A 14,827-nucleotide genomic window follows, 5' to 3' on the forward strand; every position below is an offset into this window, starting at 1 on the left:
CTTCTCTGCTTTTGGAGTCTGGGAAGCCCTTTAGGAAGGAAAGTGTTCTCATCAGACCCACCTGGGCCCCCGTCCCTGCTCTGCCGAGGGGCCCTGGCAAGTGACAGTGGCTCCCTCTGAACTTTCACAGTCCTCATCTCAGAGTAAGGACATCAATCCACCCCTCCCCCAGGATGTCCTGAGAGCCAGTAAAGGGGGCCACCTGCAGGAAGAGACAGGTAGGTGCTGGGACAGGAGTGGGACTCCCTGTGCGGGACAAAAGCAAAGCCCCAAACCTCCGTCCCCCTGCCCCTCCAAACTTTCCAAACTTGCAGGCAGCTGCCCAGGGAGGGGGCTATTTCAGACCCGGCTGTAAGAGGGACCAAAATATCCGCTGAAGTCTATAACTGGACGGAGCGTTGTCGGGCCCTGTCCTGGGCTTCCTCTTTACCGCCTGGAGCCCGACGCCGTTCCGGCTCCCCTGACCCCTCCCCAGGGCCCTGCCCCCTGCCCCCTGCCCCCTGCCCCCTGCCCCCGTCCCCCGCAGGCACGCAGCCTCGCTGCCTCTTCTTTCTTCCGGGAGGCCTCCCGCCCCTCCGGCCCCTCCCGCTCCGGGGGACCAAGCGTCTCCTTCTCCGCTCCCCCCGCCCCTCGCCCCGCCCCTCCTCGCCCCGCCCATCGCCGGGCTCCGCCCTCCGCGCTCCCGGCTGGGGATCCCACCGCTCCGGCCCCTTCGCCCCCGGGGGGGACCGAGCAGCTTTGTTCCTGCGCAGCAGCTGGGCTGGCTGCGGCTGCTGCATTTCTCCCCAAAGAAGTGTCTCCCCTTTCCCTATTTTTCTGTTTCTCACACACTTTCTATTTTATTCTCTGAGTGCCAAGCCTTACCTTTTTACTGTATTTATTTAGTTATCTGTTTGAAAACTAGCTCTCTCTCCGGACCCCTGGCCTGCGGGGGGCCCCCAGACCTATTACAAGTCTTATCTGGAGAGTCAGTTTGCTAGATTTGGGGGAAGGGTGGGGGGGGTCGCTGGCAGGTGACCCTCAGGAGGGGGCTGCCTGGGGCTGGCGTCTTCTCCAGACACTGTTTCCTGTGGATCCGCCAGGACTCGGACCCTAGCTGGCATCCCTCTGAGCTTCTCCCCCCGCCAGGTAAGGCCGGCTTCTCGTCTCCGCTGGGGGCTGCAGGAGGTCACGGGGCTTCAGGCTTCCCCCCCCCATCTCCCCATGACCAGGAGGGGAGAGTCCTGGGGGCGTGCGCCCTGGGGACAGTGCCCTCTCCTAACTAGGATCTGTTTCCTTCTGGAGCCAGAACACGCTGAGCTCTTCAGGGAGTGACCTCGGTCCTGCGAGGTGGGTCTGTGCTTTGCCTGAGCTTTCTAGTAGAAAGGAGCAAAGTCGGTGAGAAGGCACCTGTTGGATTATAGTTGAGCAGCCCCCAGGAGGCAGGAGCCCAGGGCTGAGGGCAGCGTGTCAGATGCCGGGCTTGTTTCCGATTGCTGTTTTTAGAGTTGTTGAGATATCCCAGCTTCTTTCAACCTTCCAGTAAGAAATTTGGAGTAAAAGCCAGAAAGACTGAAAAAAACAAAAAAACAGGACAAACAAAAAAAGTCACAAAGAGAGTGAAGTGGGGGAAGAATAGCTGCCCTTTGGTTTTGTATTTACTGTCCAGGAACTTTGCATGTTGGTCTAAATTTAAATCTCTTTCCTGTCTGAGCAGTGGATTTCGCCTCTCCCAACATCCTCTGGCCCAGGAAGGTGTTTTTGTTCTTTTTCTGCAAATCCATCCTCTGTAGCAGACCCGGGTTTCTTGTACCAGGTTATAGAGTGTAACTGGAATTAGTCACTTTATTGGAAAATGTGCCCTTCCCTCTCCCCACTCAAGTCTAGACTCAGAGATGACAGACAGGGGACACGCTTATCAGGCATGTCCTGAAGGAGGCAGCCCAACCGGCCTCGTCCTGACGCTCCGTGCCCCGTCTCCCTCCCCAGAACTTCATTACTTGTCATCTTCCAGAACCATGTAGGGCACCCCTGTCTCTGTACAGGTCATTCAGGCCCCAGTCTGTCTGTGTCTCATTGAGGATGTACACCCGGCAAAATCCTAGGAGGCCAGATTTGAGCTGTGAGAGCCCCCCCCTGCCCCCCTCGGTGATGGGCCGCATCTTCAGGCCCTTTCTAGTTTAGTTCATGAGTTGTTCCGGGAAGGTTCTAAGCTCCGGGGCTTGTGCATTGCTAGAGGCAGGCCGAGTTGGGTGTGCTGGCCAGCTGGCATAGATGCAGGTGAAGGGCAGGAGCTTTGCTGCTCATCTGGCCTTCTGGTCCTAACTCAGTCGCTTTCTCTGGCTGCCCCGAGCTGGGGGGACTGTACCCAGTGAGCTTCAGTTTCCTCACCTGCCAAGTGGAGGTGACGAAATGACGCAGGAAGAGCTCTGTGAGTGCCTAGGACCTCGCTGGCATGCGGTGCATCTTAGTTTGCTCTGCTTCCCAGATCTGGGGAGGGGATGGCATCAGTGGTTGTGGGGAGGAAACACTCTCACCCCACCCTAGATCTCCTTGTCACGCTGCTACTCAGGGGCCAGCTGCGTGACTTCGGGAGATTGTCACCTTGTGTTTGTTGGGCCTCCCAGGTCTGGCAAGAGGCTGGAAGAGATGAGGGTTTCCTTTCCTGGGGATCCAGGAGTGCCTCCGGGGGATCCATGGGGCCCTACAAATGGGAGCAGAAATTTGTTTGTAACTTTTTTTTTATGGGGCTTCTTCAAAGTTTCATCAGATTCTCAAAAGTTTCTTCATATTAACAAAACGGTTAAAGAAGTGGCCCACAGGCTGATCCAGCCCACAGACAGTTTTAATGCTTCTTAGGTTATTTTACATTTGTTTTAATTACTCGCCAGCATAAAATGTTCAGGAGATGTCATGTACGCATCTTAATCTCTGGCTTCTCTTGAAAAATGAGAAGATGGGACAGCTTTTGGCTTGTGTCCCCGGGAGGCCTTCCGAGGAGCCGCCCACTGCGGCCAGGCACGTGCCCTCTGGTCACGCCCGGTTGTCTGTGTGACCTGCAGGGGGTTTGCTGGCTCTGGACTGGATGAGTCAGGTTCTCTCTCTCTCGGTCTGATTCCATTCTAAGAGGGTTACAGATAAGTGAAGGCACTTTCAGAGGAGAGAAAGCAGGATGTCCTGGGAACAGAGGCGTGGCTCACAGGGAAAGGTCAGTGCGACCATAGGAAAGATGCTGTGGTGTGGAGGAAAGAAAACGCGTGGCCACGGGAATCTGGAGGGACGCTGGGGAGAGGTGGCTGATCGGTTCTCTTGGTCCCCAGAGGGTGGAAGGAGGGCCAGGGGGCGAAGTTTCATTGGACACTGGATTCCAGTCCAGTAGGAAGATTGGGGCAGATCCACCCCCCTGGATCCGCTCACTGGGGGGGTGGGCCCCAAGTGCCGGAGGGGTTTAAACTGAGGTTGGATGGCCATTTCGCAGTGCTGGTGAGGGGCTAATCTGAACTTTGATGGCCAGGTGAACATTTAAGGTCTTTTCCCAGCTTGAGATCCTACCCTTCCTAAGTGCTTCCTTTCCAGCCCTAGAATTCTGCTGATTCCCTTCTTCCCGCTTCGCTTCTTCAGTGCTGCTGCTGATAGAGGCCAACACAGGTTGTGTGGTCACTTGGGTCAGGACGGTGAACTCTATGTGGATCATTCATATCTCGGTTTTGTGAACAAGGAAACGGAAGGAGAGAGATTGAATGACTTACCTGAGGGCAGGTAGAGAGAATACAAGAGTCAGGATTCAAAACTATGTCTGGGAGATCAAAACCCTTGTCACATCAACAGAAGGAGCCATCATTACTAATGCAGGCCGGCCGGGGAGAACCAGAATGAGAAAGGCCCATGGGGATTTTTTTAGGGTGGGAATTGTCCCTGAGGATATCTAGCCAAACCTCCTGCTCAAGAATTGAAGACAGGGCAGGTTGCCTGACAAAAATAACTTTAATTTTTAATAATTTTTATTAAATAAAATAACAAGAATATTTTTGTGAATAAAAAGAAAATAACAAAAAAAAATCAAGGAAGAGGGATATGGCAAGATGGGAAAAGTATAATTCCCCCATTATACAGATGGGGGGATAGAGTCCAGGAGAATGTGAGTGACTCGCCTGCTTTGTAGTTAGAGACAGAGGTGGGTCTCAAACACAGGTCTACCAAGAGGTACCTGGGCATAGAGAGGTTGGCCCTTTGGTCTTCCCGCCCAGGACTCGGCATTGTGGGTGCGTGCATGCATGCCTCTGTGTGTGTGTGTGTGTGTGTGTGTGTGTGTGTGTGTGTGTGTGTGTGTGTGTGTTGGAGGTGGGGTTGGTGTCTGAGAAGACCAGACCGAGGCCAGGCGGCCACACTGACCTCTCCGCCTTGCACTTTGCAATGAGTAAATGACCACATGAATGCAGAGTTGAATGAATGAATGTTGTGACATGTACCATTCCTCAGCTTTACTATTTAGCAAAATCGGTCACCTTCTTTGTGGTTTTAGTAAGCACCATTTTTTATTGCTTCTTAGAATCCCTTCAAGTGGATGAGCCCTGACATGCTCACCGTTCTCGCTGGCCACCGCAGCTAGCATCTTTCTGCACGTGACTTCGGCCCCTTTTCGATGCGGTCCGGCAGATTATTCCCAAGGAATAGGATTTCTGGGTCAAAGGGCATGGCCATTTTAATGGCTCTCAGGAGGTTTGGGACTGAGCATTCATGAGAGGCTGAAAGCCGAGTAACATCATGGCCCAGACAAAGGGAAGTCTTGGCCGAGACCCAGGGAATGCGCGGAGCCACCAGCCCGCCGTGGTCGTGGACATTGTCAGAACCCTCGGGGACAAACCCCATCAGATAGTTAAGTTCCCTCCTGCTGCCCACTTGCCTTTGCTTGTACCCTCCCAGTTACTGGATGCTCACTACTTCTAACTAATTCTGTCTACATTCTGGTAGAGATGAGAATATCATTTTCATTTTTTAAAGTTTGGTTCATAATACAATTTTGAGAAAAAAAATAGCAATTTACACCGTCCTTTGGTTGGAACTCTCTCGAAGGAGAAACCTTTCCTTTAACTGGCAGATCTGAGCCAGTTGGAGCTGGCCTCAACTGCCCGGCAGCCGAGTGGCTGGGGGATTCCCTTTATAGGCTCCTGCACCTGAAGGCTGTAAGATGACCATCACGGCCACCTTGCCCAATCTCCTTATCCAGTGCCTGAATCTTGTCCCCCAGCGTTTGCCCACCTTCTTCTGTCCAGGGACAGAGGAATCACCACCTCCCAAGGGAGTCCGGTACATCATTAGATACCTCGTTAAGACGAAAGCTCTCTCCCTGCCACCTCCGTCTGCCAGCCCTTAATTCATGTTTTTGGAGGTACTTAGAATAATTGAAATCCCCTTTCCCATGACATTTTTTGACACCTGTAGAAACAAAAATAATGTGACCCTGAGCCTGAGATTGGATGCCAGAGGGTGCCAGGCCGTGTACTACGCGGTCTCACATCACTTACTCCTGTGAATCGGCTATGCCGCTACCCCCCTGTACAGATGGATAGACTGAGGCTTATGGACATTCAGTCCCACAATTAGTAAGCCGCAGAACTGGGATTCAAACCCACGTCTTAGTGCAAAACTCATACCCTGAACCAAAATTCCACATGGCCTTAGTGTATAAGGTAAAGGTATAGAATTTATCCAGAGGCAAATACACCATTTAGACGATCTTTGTTCTTTTTAAAAAATATTTCTCATTAGAATGTTTTAAATTATGAAAGTAATGAAAGCGTATTTTTACAAGGGGAACAATGTTGACAACAGCCCTGTGTTCTCATCCCCCCAGCTTACCCAATAGTAACGCTCTGACAAATACCCTTTCAGAATTTTATATCCAAACGTACACATCAATCAAACTCCAGCATTTGAACAGTTGGAGGATAATCACAGTGAATACTAAAACATGTTTACCTAGTGCAGTGTCTGGCTCATAGGAAGTACTCTGTTTATAATTGAAAGGTTGAATTCAGGTATGTTTTGCCCGATCTAATGCTTGCTGTGAGGCCACTGGGCAGTGGTGCCATGGTCCCCATTTGCCTTCAGCAAAGCCGATGGGCATCCCTGGGTGGGATGTTTCCAGGCCTCTGAAGAAACACCTAATGGCATCCCAGCTTTTTCGCTTGCTCCTGAGTTGCTGTGGGCAAGTCAGCGTGGGCTCTCCTTGCATCTTGGGTTGCCTGGAGTGCTTCGCCCCTAGCACCCCATGCTGCGACAGCTCTACATCATCAACTGCTGTAGTCCACCACGGGCTGGTCTGTTTCTGCCACTAGGCAATGAGTTCCTGGAGTTCTTGGGTTTTATATTTCTTATCTCTGAACTACCAGTGTCTGTACAATGCTGGACACAGTAGGAACTCAAGAAATCTTTGTGGAAGGAAGTAATTTCAAAATGGTGATAATCAAGTGCCTGGCATGTAGTATTGGATTAACGAAATTACAACTTGGTTTAAATCACAATAAAATAATGAAATATCAAAATTGGAAAAGCGGTACTGATATTTACGAGGTCTGGCACAGCATTCCACCTACAGACACGCATGATGGAAGCTTCTCCTTCCCCATCAATAGGGGAGTCTGAGTGATGACCAGGCAGCTCTGGACCTTGGGCATTGTTGGGGGCCCCACTGAGCTCAGGGGGCCTGGATTCACGGACGGGGCCGTGTTGGTGTGTGTAAGTCTGGCTTAGGTCTGAATTTGGCCCTTCTTTGGCTAGCTGTGTGGTTCAGTGCCTTTTAGAGCATCTCTGTGCTCGAGTCCAGGAATCACCAGAGAAAACATGATACGGGTCAGTTCAGGGCCTGGGAACCTCTGGTCAGTGAGTTGGTCTGACATCCTTAATGCCTGGTAGGTCAATTTTCTAGGACCTTTCAAAGGTCGTACAGGCCCCAGGATTCCCTGTCAGCCACACCAGACTGTTCCTGCGCTGGAAAAGAAAGTGCCTCGACCCACCTGATCACCCTCTCCCTCAAGTGACGCACACAAATACCTATAATCCCTTGTCTCTTTGGTTGGTCAGTTCCCCCAGGGGTGTATCCGGTCGTCCATTTAACACGCTCCGAATGCCTGCTGCGGGTCAGGTGTGCCTAGGGAATCAAGGGGCAGACACCCCGCAGCCCAGAGGCCAAGCTGCTCACGGTCCTCAGGTGAGGGTTCAGGTGCTCTGTGCTGCGGAGGACTCCCCAGCCAACCGCTCGCCGTGCAGCAACACTTAGCAGAATGCAGACCTTGGCCCTGCGTGCTTACACACTCCCCCCAGGTAGCTTTTGCAGCAATCCTACAGGTAGTTAGTCATCACTTCATGTATGAGGAGAGACCTAGAGAGTTAAGTGGCCGGCTAAGGACAAACGGCCAGATAAGCGCAGAAGCCTCTTTCCCCTATGCTTCCTTCCCTTCCCTGTGTCACAGTGCTGTGTGCTAAGGCTGGGCTTTCCCCTAAGGCTTCCTGGAGGGGTAATGCTGAGTCTTGCAGGAAAGCAGAGAATTCCCCACACTATGTTTAAATGCCTTGTTCCTCCTGGGGCCTGTCCAGCTACCGTGTACCGTTCTGAAGGCAGGAACTCTGCCTTGTTTATCTCCATCCCCGCAGCCCCGGCGTAGACCTGGGTGGGAGTGGGGAGGGGTGCCGTGCCTGTGCGTGAGTGTGCATCTGTGCGGGATGAGTGGGTGGGTGCTGGGTCAGGGAGGGAGGGTGTGGGTGCAGAAATGCGCAGCTGCCTGGAGGGACAGGCAAGGGAGCCGATTCACGAAGCAGTGAGTGAGAGAGCAGGTCCCTGGCTGGATAAAGGCATGAGGGCGTTAGCAAGTGTCGATCAGCCGTGTCTGGGTGGTTCTTCAGGTGAAAAGGAAGGAGGATGGGGGTTGCAGTGGTTCTTTCCTCAGACAGAACCTTTCAAGAGGCTTTTCTTCTGTTCCTCCTGTGGAATTCTCCCACCAATAAATGCTCAGATGGGGTTTAGATAACCCGACTTTACTCGACACAGCAAACCACAGAGGGCATGAGCAGAGGTCCCTCCCACAGGGGGCCCCCCTTGATGGGAGAAATTCCCGGAGCCTCCTCTCCCCCTTGGAGAGGGACAGTGACGACAGAGGCGTAGGCTCCCTTGGGCAGGGAACTGGGGCCCCGGGTCGAGATGGCTCGTGAATCTCTCTTGTCCCGCTGTGCCGGGCACATTTGTGAATCGATTCCTGGGAAGAAAACTCATCCTGCAGGGCCCCCGTTCCTGGTCCCTCCCCACGCATCCCTGACCTTCCTGCCTGCTCCTGCCTGCAGAGCGACGGGATCCTGGTAGGATCTGAGGAGATTTCTTAGAAGAAAAGAAACACCCTTTGTGACTAGGCAGAGGCAGTAACTCCTGTGCTCATAACCCACATGCTTCCTCTGTTCTCAGGAAGTAGAAGCTGCAAGATTATTTTTTAAAAATGTTTTTTTAGAAAAAGTAAAAGGGAACGCCCTTTTATTACCTAAGTTAAATATAGAGTTAAGTTAGTTGAGACACTCACCTATTGTTATGCTGATATGAGGAGCGCCTGCTCTGTGCCTATCACTGTTCCAGGCGCTGAGGAAGAGAGACCAGAGACATAACCCCTAAGTCTGAGGAGCTCCGTGGAGAAGACAGACGGATAAGTAGGTCGGTTTTAATATCACCTGTGCGGTGAGAAAAACCGAGGGTCTGTGGGAGCCTGAAGAAGACAGTGGGGAATCAGAGAAGCCTTCACAGGGGAGAAGGCACATACGCTGGGTTTTGAAGGATGAGTAGGAGTCTGCCTGGCAAGGAAAAGACATCATCTCAGAGGTAACAACAGAGGCAATGGCTAGGATTTAGGAAAAGAAAATGCTGGGGTGTTGCAGAAAGAGAGGGAAGTCGCTGAGGTTGGAGAATTAGGTTTGTGAGGAGTGGGTGGAGACCATGAACGTGGAAAAGGAGATTGGTACCAGACTGAAAAAGGCCTAAGGAGAAGACTTTCAGCTGGGAAATGATGTGAACAGACCTGTCTCCTCTGATGACATCTGTGCTCAGGGTGAGCAAGGCCCTTTGCAAACGCACAGAGTATAACACACGGGGTTGACAATCAGATGTCAGATGTCAGAGTCTCACCCTCAAAAGGGAAAGTGTCTTCAGGGCTTCTGGGAGGTGCGTGCCCTCAGGGCTGAGCAGGGAGCTTGGATTTGAGACTGCAGGGTCTCTTAAGGTAGGGGGTCCAAATGGTCCAATCGCCGAGGGGGCTGCCTGTGTGAAACTGCTCGGACTGGGAAGGGGAATCCAGGGCCTGAGCCTTCCTTCAGCTTCCTTATCTGAAGACGGTTAACATCTCTCAAGCTCCCTCCTGCTCCAACAGTGTAGAATTCTGAGATACACTTGGCACTTTGCAGAGTTGCCAGCACCTGGTTACTGGGGACACCGAGACCTAAATGAAAGCATGAGAGGGGCCGAGAGGGGATTCAGGCATGGGGTGATGGGGGAGCTTCGGGGTGGACCACTCTCTCAGATAGAGAGGTCTCTGAACTGGGTTATGTGGTGGTACAGAAAGTACTGCCAGTATGAAATAAATGCCGAAAAGGATTCTCTGGTAGCGATAACTTCCTTTAATTGAGCGCTTGTACCTTTTTAAAGTTTTAAGTCTTTTTATGGCTGCCATTAACTAGGCAGCCAGCCTCTGTGGTAGGGACCCTAATCCTTGCAACCAGCTGGTGAGGCTGGGTTAATCCCCTTGTTACAGACGAGGCGCTGAAGCTCAGAGACAGTAGCTGAGATCACACAGTGCTGAGGACAGGAGCCAGACTACAGCCCGTCTGGCCCACGGCGCTCCGTCTACTGTCCTGTCTCAAATCTCACGGGGGAGGCGCTGCTTATGGCTCTTTATTATCCTCCCCCAGGAAAAGGGGAGCCTTTCTGGGTCGGCACCTCCCAAATCAGTGTGGGTGCTCTGGCACTATTTATATGCATTGCTTCATCGGACCAGACGCTACTCAAAATATGTTAAACAGAAATATCTTTCTGTGTCCTCAGGACCCTGTAATCTGAGACCGTCTCTTGTGAAATGAACTGAGACAGTCTATTTGGGGTCGGGGGACGGGGGAGAAAAGAAAGAAGAACAAAATCAGGAAGAATTCAATACTGAAAATGAAAGAAATATGAATGGGGTTATGACAGCTCTCAGATGTCTGCATAGACTCATAGAACAATGCAGGGCAATGAGCGTTTTCTGGTGCAGGTGGCGGGGCTGTCTAAAGGGAGGGGGCCCCCCTGTCTGTGCCACCGCCCCCTTGGCCCAGGAAGGGTGCAGGCTTGGGGTATCTGGATGGATTTTGGAAGTCAGCCCTTGGAAGGGGAGCGGGGGCAGGGTGATTCTGGGAAAGCCAGTCTAAGCTGAGTTGTCAATCAAAGAAGAAAGGAGAGGAAGAGGAGACAAGATACAGAACAAGGAAGGAGAGTAAGGAACCAGGGACCACGTGGGAGAGGCTGGGTGAGCTCCAGAGATGGAGCTGTAGCCTTGTAAAGTACAAGGCCTGCCTGTGGTTTGCAAATGAAAGAATCCCAGCTCAGATTGGCTTAGGTTTAGAAAATGGGGCTGGGGAAATATTTATCCCTAACACAAAAGCTCTGGGTGCTTTCTGGACTTTGGGCAACATGGGGCTAAGGTGCTCGAGTGACAAAGCTTGTCTCGTTCCCCTCAATGGGTGGCCTTCTTCTCCATCAGGATCCCCCCATGTCATGACAAACGGCCTTCCGCATCTCCAAACTTAGCGACTCCCCAGAAATGCACCTCTCTTCCCCGAAACTCCAGCAGAGTTCCCAGGGATGGCCCTAATAGGCCCAGCTTGGATTATATGCTTGTCTCTTGTCAAATTCCAGTATCTAGTAGGGATGTGGAGTCCAAGTTGGCCTGGTCTGGTCTCCTACCACCCACCACCCCACTCGCCGGGCCATGGGGTCCCCTCACGTGAACCACATTGACCAAGGGTAGGAGAGACCTTCTCACCAAAACAAGATACGGATTCTTCTGCCTGGAAAAGGGAGTCTTGGAAGGCGTAGGCAACAGTGGGACCAGGCAGGAGACTCTTACTGGTGTGCGGGGACTCAGAGGGGACCACACAGACAGGGTCTCCATTTCTGGGATCCACACGGGCCCAAGTTATACGGCCCTTCGCTCCCAACTCCACGAAAAGCTCATTAGTCTCCACCTTTGTGGAACTCACATATGATTCAAAATTGAGGAGTGTTTTGCTACATGTTACTTGAAGCACAGAACTCAGACAACTGACATTCAAGGGCCCACAGTCTGTCCTAGACTCCTGTTTGCACTTACACCCTGCTTCCCTTTAGGAGGCAGCCAGCAACCCCAGGAGTTGGGTGGCCCAGAAAGTGAATCCAGCCTCTGCCATTTTATTTATTTATTTATTTGGATTTTTAACTTGAAGTATAGTTGATTTACAGTGTTGTGTTAGTTTCAGGGGTACAGCAAAGTGTCTCAGTTATGTATATAACTTGTTGATTATCTATTTTATATATGGTAGGATGTGTATATGTTAATCCCAACCTCCCAATCTATCCCTCCCCCCCACCCTTCCCCTTTGGGAACCATAAGTTTGTTTTCTATGTCTGTGAGTCCATTTCTGTTTTGTAATTAGGTTCATTTGTATCATGTTTTTAGATTCCACATATAAGCGATATCATACGGTATTTGTCTTTCTCTGTCCTGCTTACTTCACTTAGCATGATCATCTCTAGGCCCATCCATGTCGCTGCAAATCAGCCTCCGCCACTTTATAACCGCATGGCCTTGCGCGATGCCCTGGCCTCGGGTTTCCAGTCCGTGAAAGGGAGCAGTAACTCTGAGCACATCAGGCCACCGTGGGGATTCCTTGTGGCTGAGAAGATAAATATTCTGACTCTGCACCTGCTGTGTGATTGATGTTTGGTGAATCTTCATTGGGTTCACGCACACATCCGTTCTGACTGGGAGGGCCACCAGCCTTGAGTGGATTAGCGGTAGGGAACATGTTTCTTATTCCCCCGTCAGGCCTGACAGTCACACGCAGGGGGTGATTAATAGCAGTAATGCTCAGGTAGCCACCCGGACATCTGACGCCCGACAGCTCAGGAGCGTGGAACGGTTTTATGTTTCCCCATCCATGCTTCCAGCCCCGTTAGGTCAACACCCCTTGTCTTGTCCCGTAACCAATCTTGACCAAATCACACAACTATTTGTTCACTTTCAGGGGCTGCAAGGGCTAGTCCAGTCTGTTCCAGTGTCAGAGTTTCATCCTGTATTCACATTCACAGAGTTTCATCCTGTATTCACGTTCACATTCACATTATGAAATTCACAGAGTTTCACCCTGTATTCACAGTTTCATCCTGTATTCACATCCTGTATTCACATTCACAGAGTTTCATCCTGTATTCACATTAAAGCTCTTTGCCCTCCCGTCAACGCTGAGGCTAAGCATTGTCCAGAGGGACCTGAGTGGGGAAGGGGGCAGTGGGCTCTCTCGCTCCTTCTTCCTCTGTCTCTGGAGGGTCGGGGTGAAGATGAAGGGGGAGGTTGGGGGGCAGCAGGCCCTACTTCAGTGGCTGCAGCGGAGCCCTTTCCTGGCTGTCCTTGCCACCCACGCTTCACTGTGTTTCAGGTACCCAAGTGGTGGTTCTCTAATGGCACCTCCTCAGCTTGGAGCCCCCCCACCCTGGGAGATCTCTCCCCTGCCCCTTCCACGTCTGCCCCGGCAGTGCCCTCTGTGGCTGCGTACCCGCTGGAGTCTCCTTGTTGTGCAAACAGCTCTCTTGGTTGGGTGCCAGCCCAATAACCCAAACCCAGCTTCCTTTTGTGATGTTCGTTTGACTCATGGGAAACTCCCTCATCCTCGCCACGCGGCGTCCTGGGAGTGCCCCTCCCCTGCCCCGGCACTGGCAGCTCTCCCACTGTCTTCTCCCCTGTTCACAGAGGGCCAAGCAGACATGCAAGCAGGTGACAGAGGGGAGGCCGGAGAGGTGGGTACCAGCCGGTGCCGGAAGGTCTGTGACGAGGACCCTGTGCTCTGTCACAGGCAGCGAGGGGCCACTGCACCCACGAGGCTAAAGATCACATTTGTGCGTCGGGAGCCTCATTTGGTTCTTAGGAGGACTTGCAGATGCTGAGGTCAGGGGCCGGCCTGAGGTCTGGAGGCCACTCCCAAGGCTGTCGGTGGCAGAAATCCGAGACTTGATAGAGGCCTTTTCCTCCTCCCCCCACCCGTCTTTCTGAGTGGCCGGCTCCATCTCATTCGTCAGATCTCGGTTCAGATGTCCCCAACTCAGCAGAGACTTTCCTTGTACAAAGTGTAGAAACTGTCCTGCCCACCACGTCCCCTTCTATCCTATAACCCTGTTGTGTTCAAATCAATTATTACTTTCGGAAACCACGTGGGTATTTGTTCGTTTCTTGGTTTAGTTTCTCTCTTCCCTCCCTAGAAAGTCAGCTCCAAGGAGGCAGAGATGTCGCCGCACCCAGTGATTAAAACAACGCCTGCTGTCTAGTCTGGGACTCGATGGATAAATGTTGGATTAGTTAATCAGGCCGTGGGGAAGGGTGAAGGAGCGGGCAATGGCTTCAGGAGGACGATGGGCCTTTCAGGTCCTTTTGGGGGCCAGTTTAAGAAATCTCCTTTGTTTCAAGAGGAGATAGGGCTTGAGTTTCATTCACAGTTTTTAGCAACTGGCAGAGAAACACGACTGGCATCTGGCCTCTTCTAAGGGAAAAAAAAGAACTGATAGGAAATATTTTTGAATTCCATAGCATGCAGAAGGAGGTTAGGAAAACACATTTCTCACTCGATATTTCCATCTCCTTCAATCAAGTTAATCCTGCGTTTTGGCAGCGCGGGGCTTAAGTTGATTCCATTTAAATCTGTGACGTCTGAATGGAGAGGACGTGAGGACTGGATGGGTGTTCTTCCTGGTTATTAGGACCAAAGGCTCCTAAAGGCCCGAGCTCTTTTCTTCCCTCCTCTTCTGTGAGACACCCAAGCAAGTTCTTCCATTCTATAGAGGACAGAGACCAGTCCTCTGTGGTTAAGTTAAAAGGATGCAGGATTTAGGATGGTAGTGGCCTAGGACTAAACTCCAGTTCTATAACTTCCTGGGTGTATGATTTGGGACATGTTTCTTAACCTTCCTGAACTTGAGATTCCTCAGTTGTAATAACCATTTTGTCAGCTTGCTCTGAAGAGAGAAAACCATTCAGATGAAACCACAGCATGGTTCTGGCTACCATTTATATCATTTGTGCCTTTGTATGTTCACCATATCTGTTACCACACAGCCTGCTGGATCAGCTGCCATTCTGTGGGTTTGGACATGTATTTTCACTGCCCTAAAAACCCTCTGTGCTCTTCCTGTTCATCCCTCCCTCCCCTCACACTCCTGGAAAGCACGGAACTTTTTCTTGTCTCCATAGTTTTGCCTTTTCCAGAATGTCAGATAGTTGGAATCATACTGTATGTAGCCTTTTCAGATTGGCTTCTTTCACTTAATAATATGCATTTAAGGCTCCTCCATGTCTTTTCATGGTTTGATATAGCTCATTTCTTTTTAGCACTGAATAATATTCCATTGTATGGAATACATACATACATACAATGGAATGTGTATTCCATTCCACAGTTTCTTGATTCACCTCCTGAAGAATATCTTGGTTGCTTCTAAGTTTTGGCAATTATGCATAAAGGCACTATAAACATCCACGTGCAGGTTTTTTGTGTGGACATAAGTTTTCAACTCCTTTAGATAAATACCAAGGAGCGT

The 14,827-nt window shown here is 51.2% G+C and overlaps 1 protein-coding gene across 2 annotated transcripts in view; it reads left to right on the forward strand.

Annotated features, from left to right (window-relative positions):
* The first annotated feature begins 690 nt into the window (after nucleotides 1–690).
* The window catches only part of COL22A1 (collagen type XXII alpha 1 chain), a 263,198-nt gene continuing 249,061 nt past the window's right edge, over nucleotides 691–14,827 (forward strand). Inside the window, exon 1 of one of the 2 annotated variants that reach the window (XM_082364599.1) lies at nucleotides 691–1,128. The gene's annotated coding sequence lies outside the window, so the exon portion shown is untranslated. Of the gene's footprint in view, nucleotides 1,129–2,192; nucleotides 3,188–14,827 lie in introns of those variants that run through there. The other variant, XM_082364598.1, reaches the window with a different exon arrangement.

The sequence above is a fragment of the Balaenoptera borealis genome (genome assembly GCF_965194805.1).
Source record: "Balaenoptera borealis genome assembly, chromosome: 17".
Classification (NCBI taxonomy): Eukaryota; Metazoa; Chordata; class Mammalia; order Artiodactyla; family Balaenopteridae; genus Balaenoptera; species Balaenoptera borealis.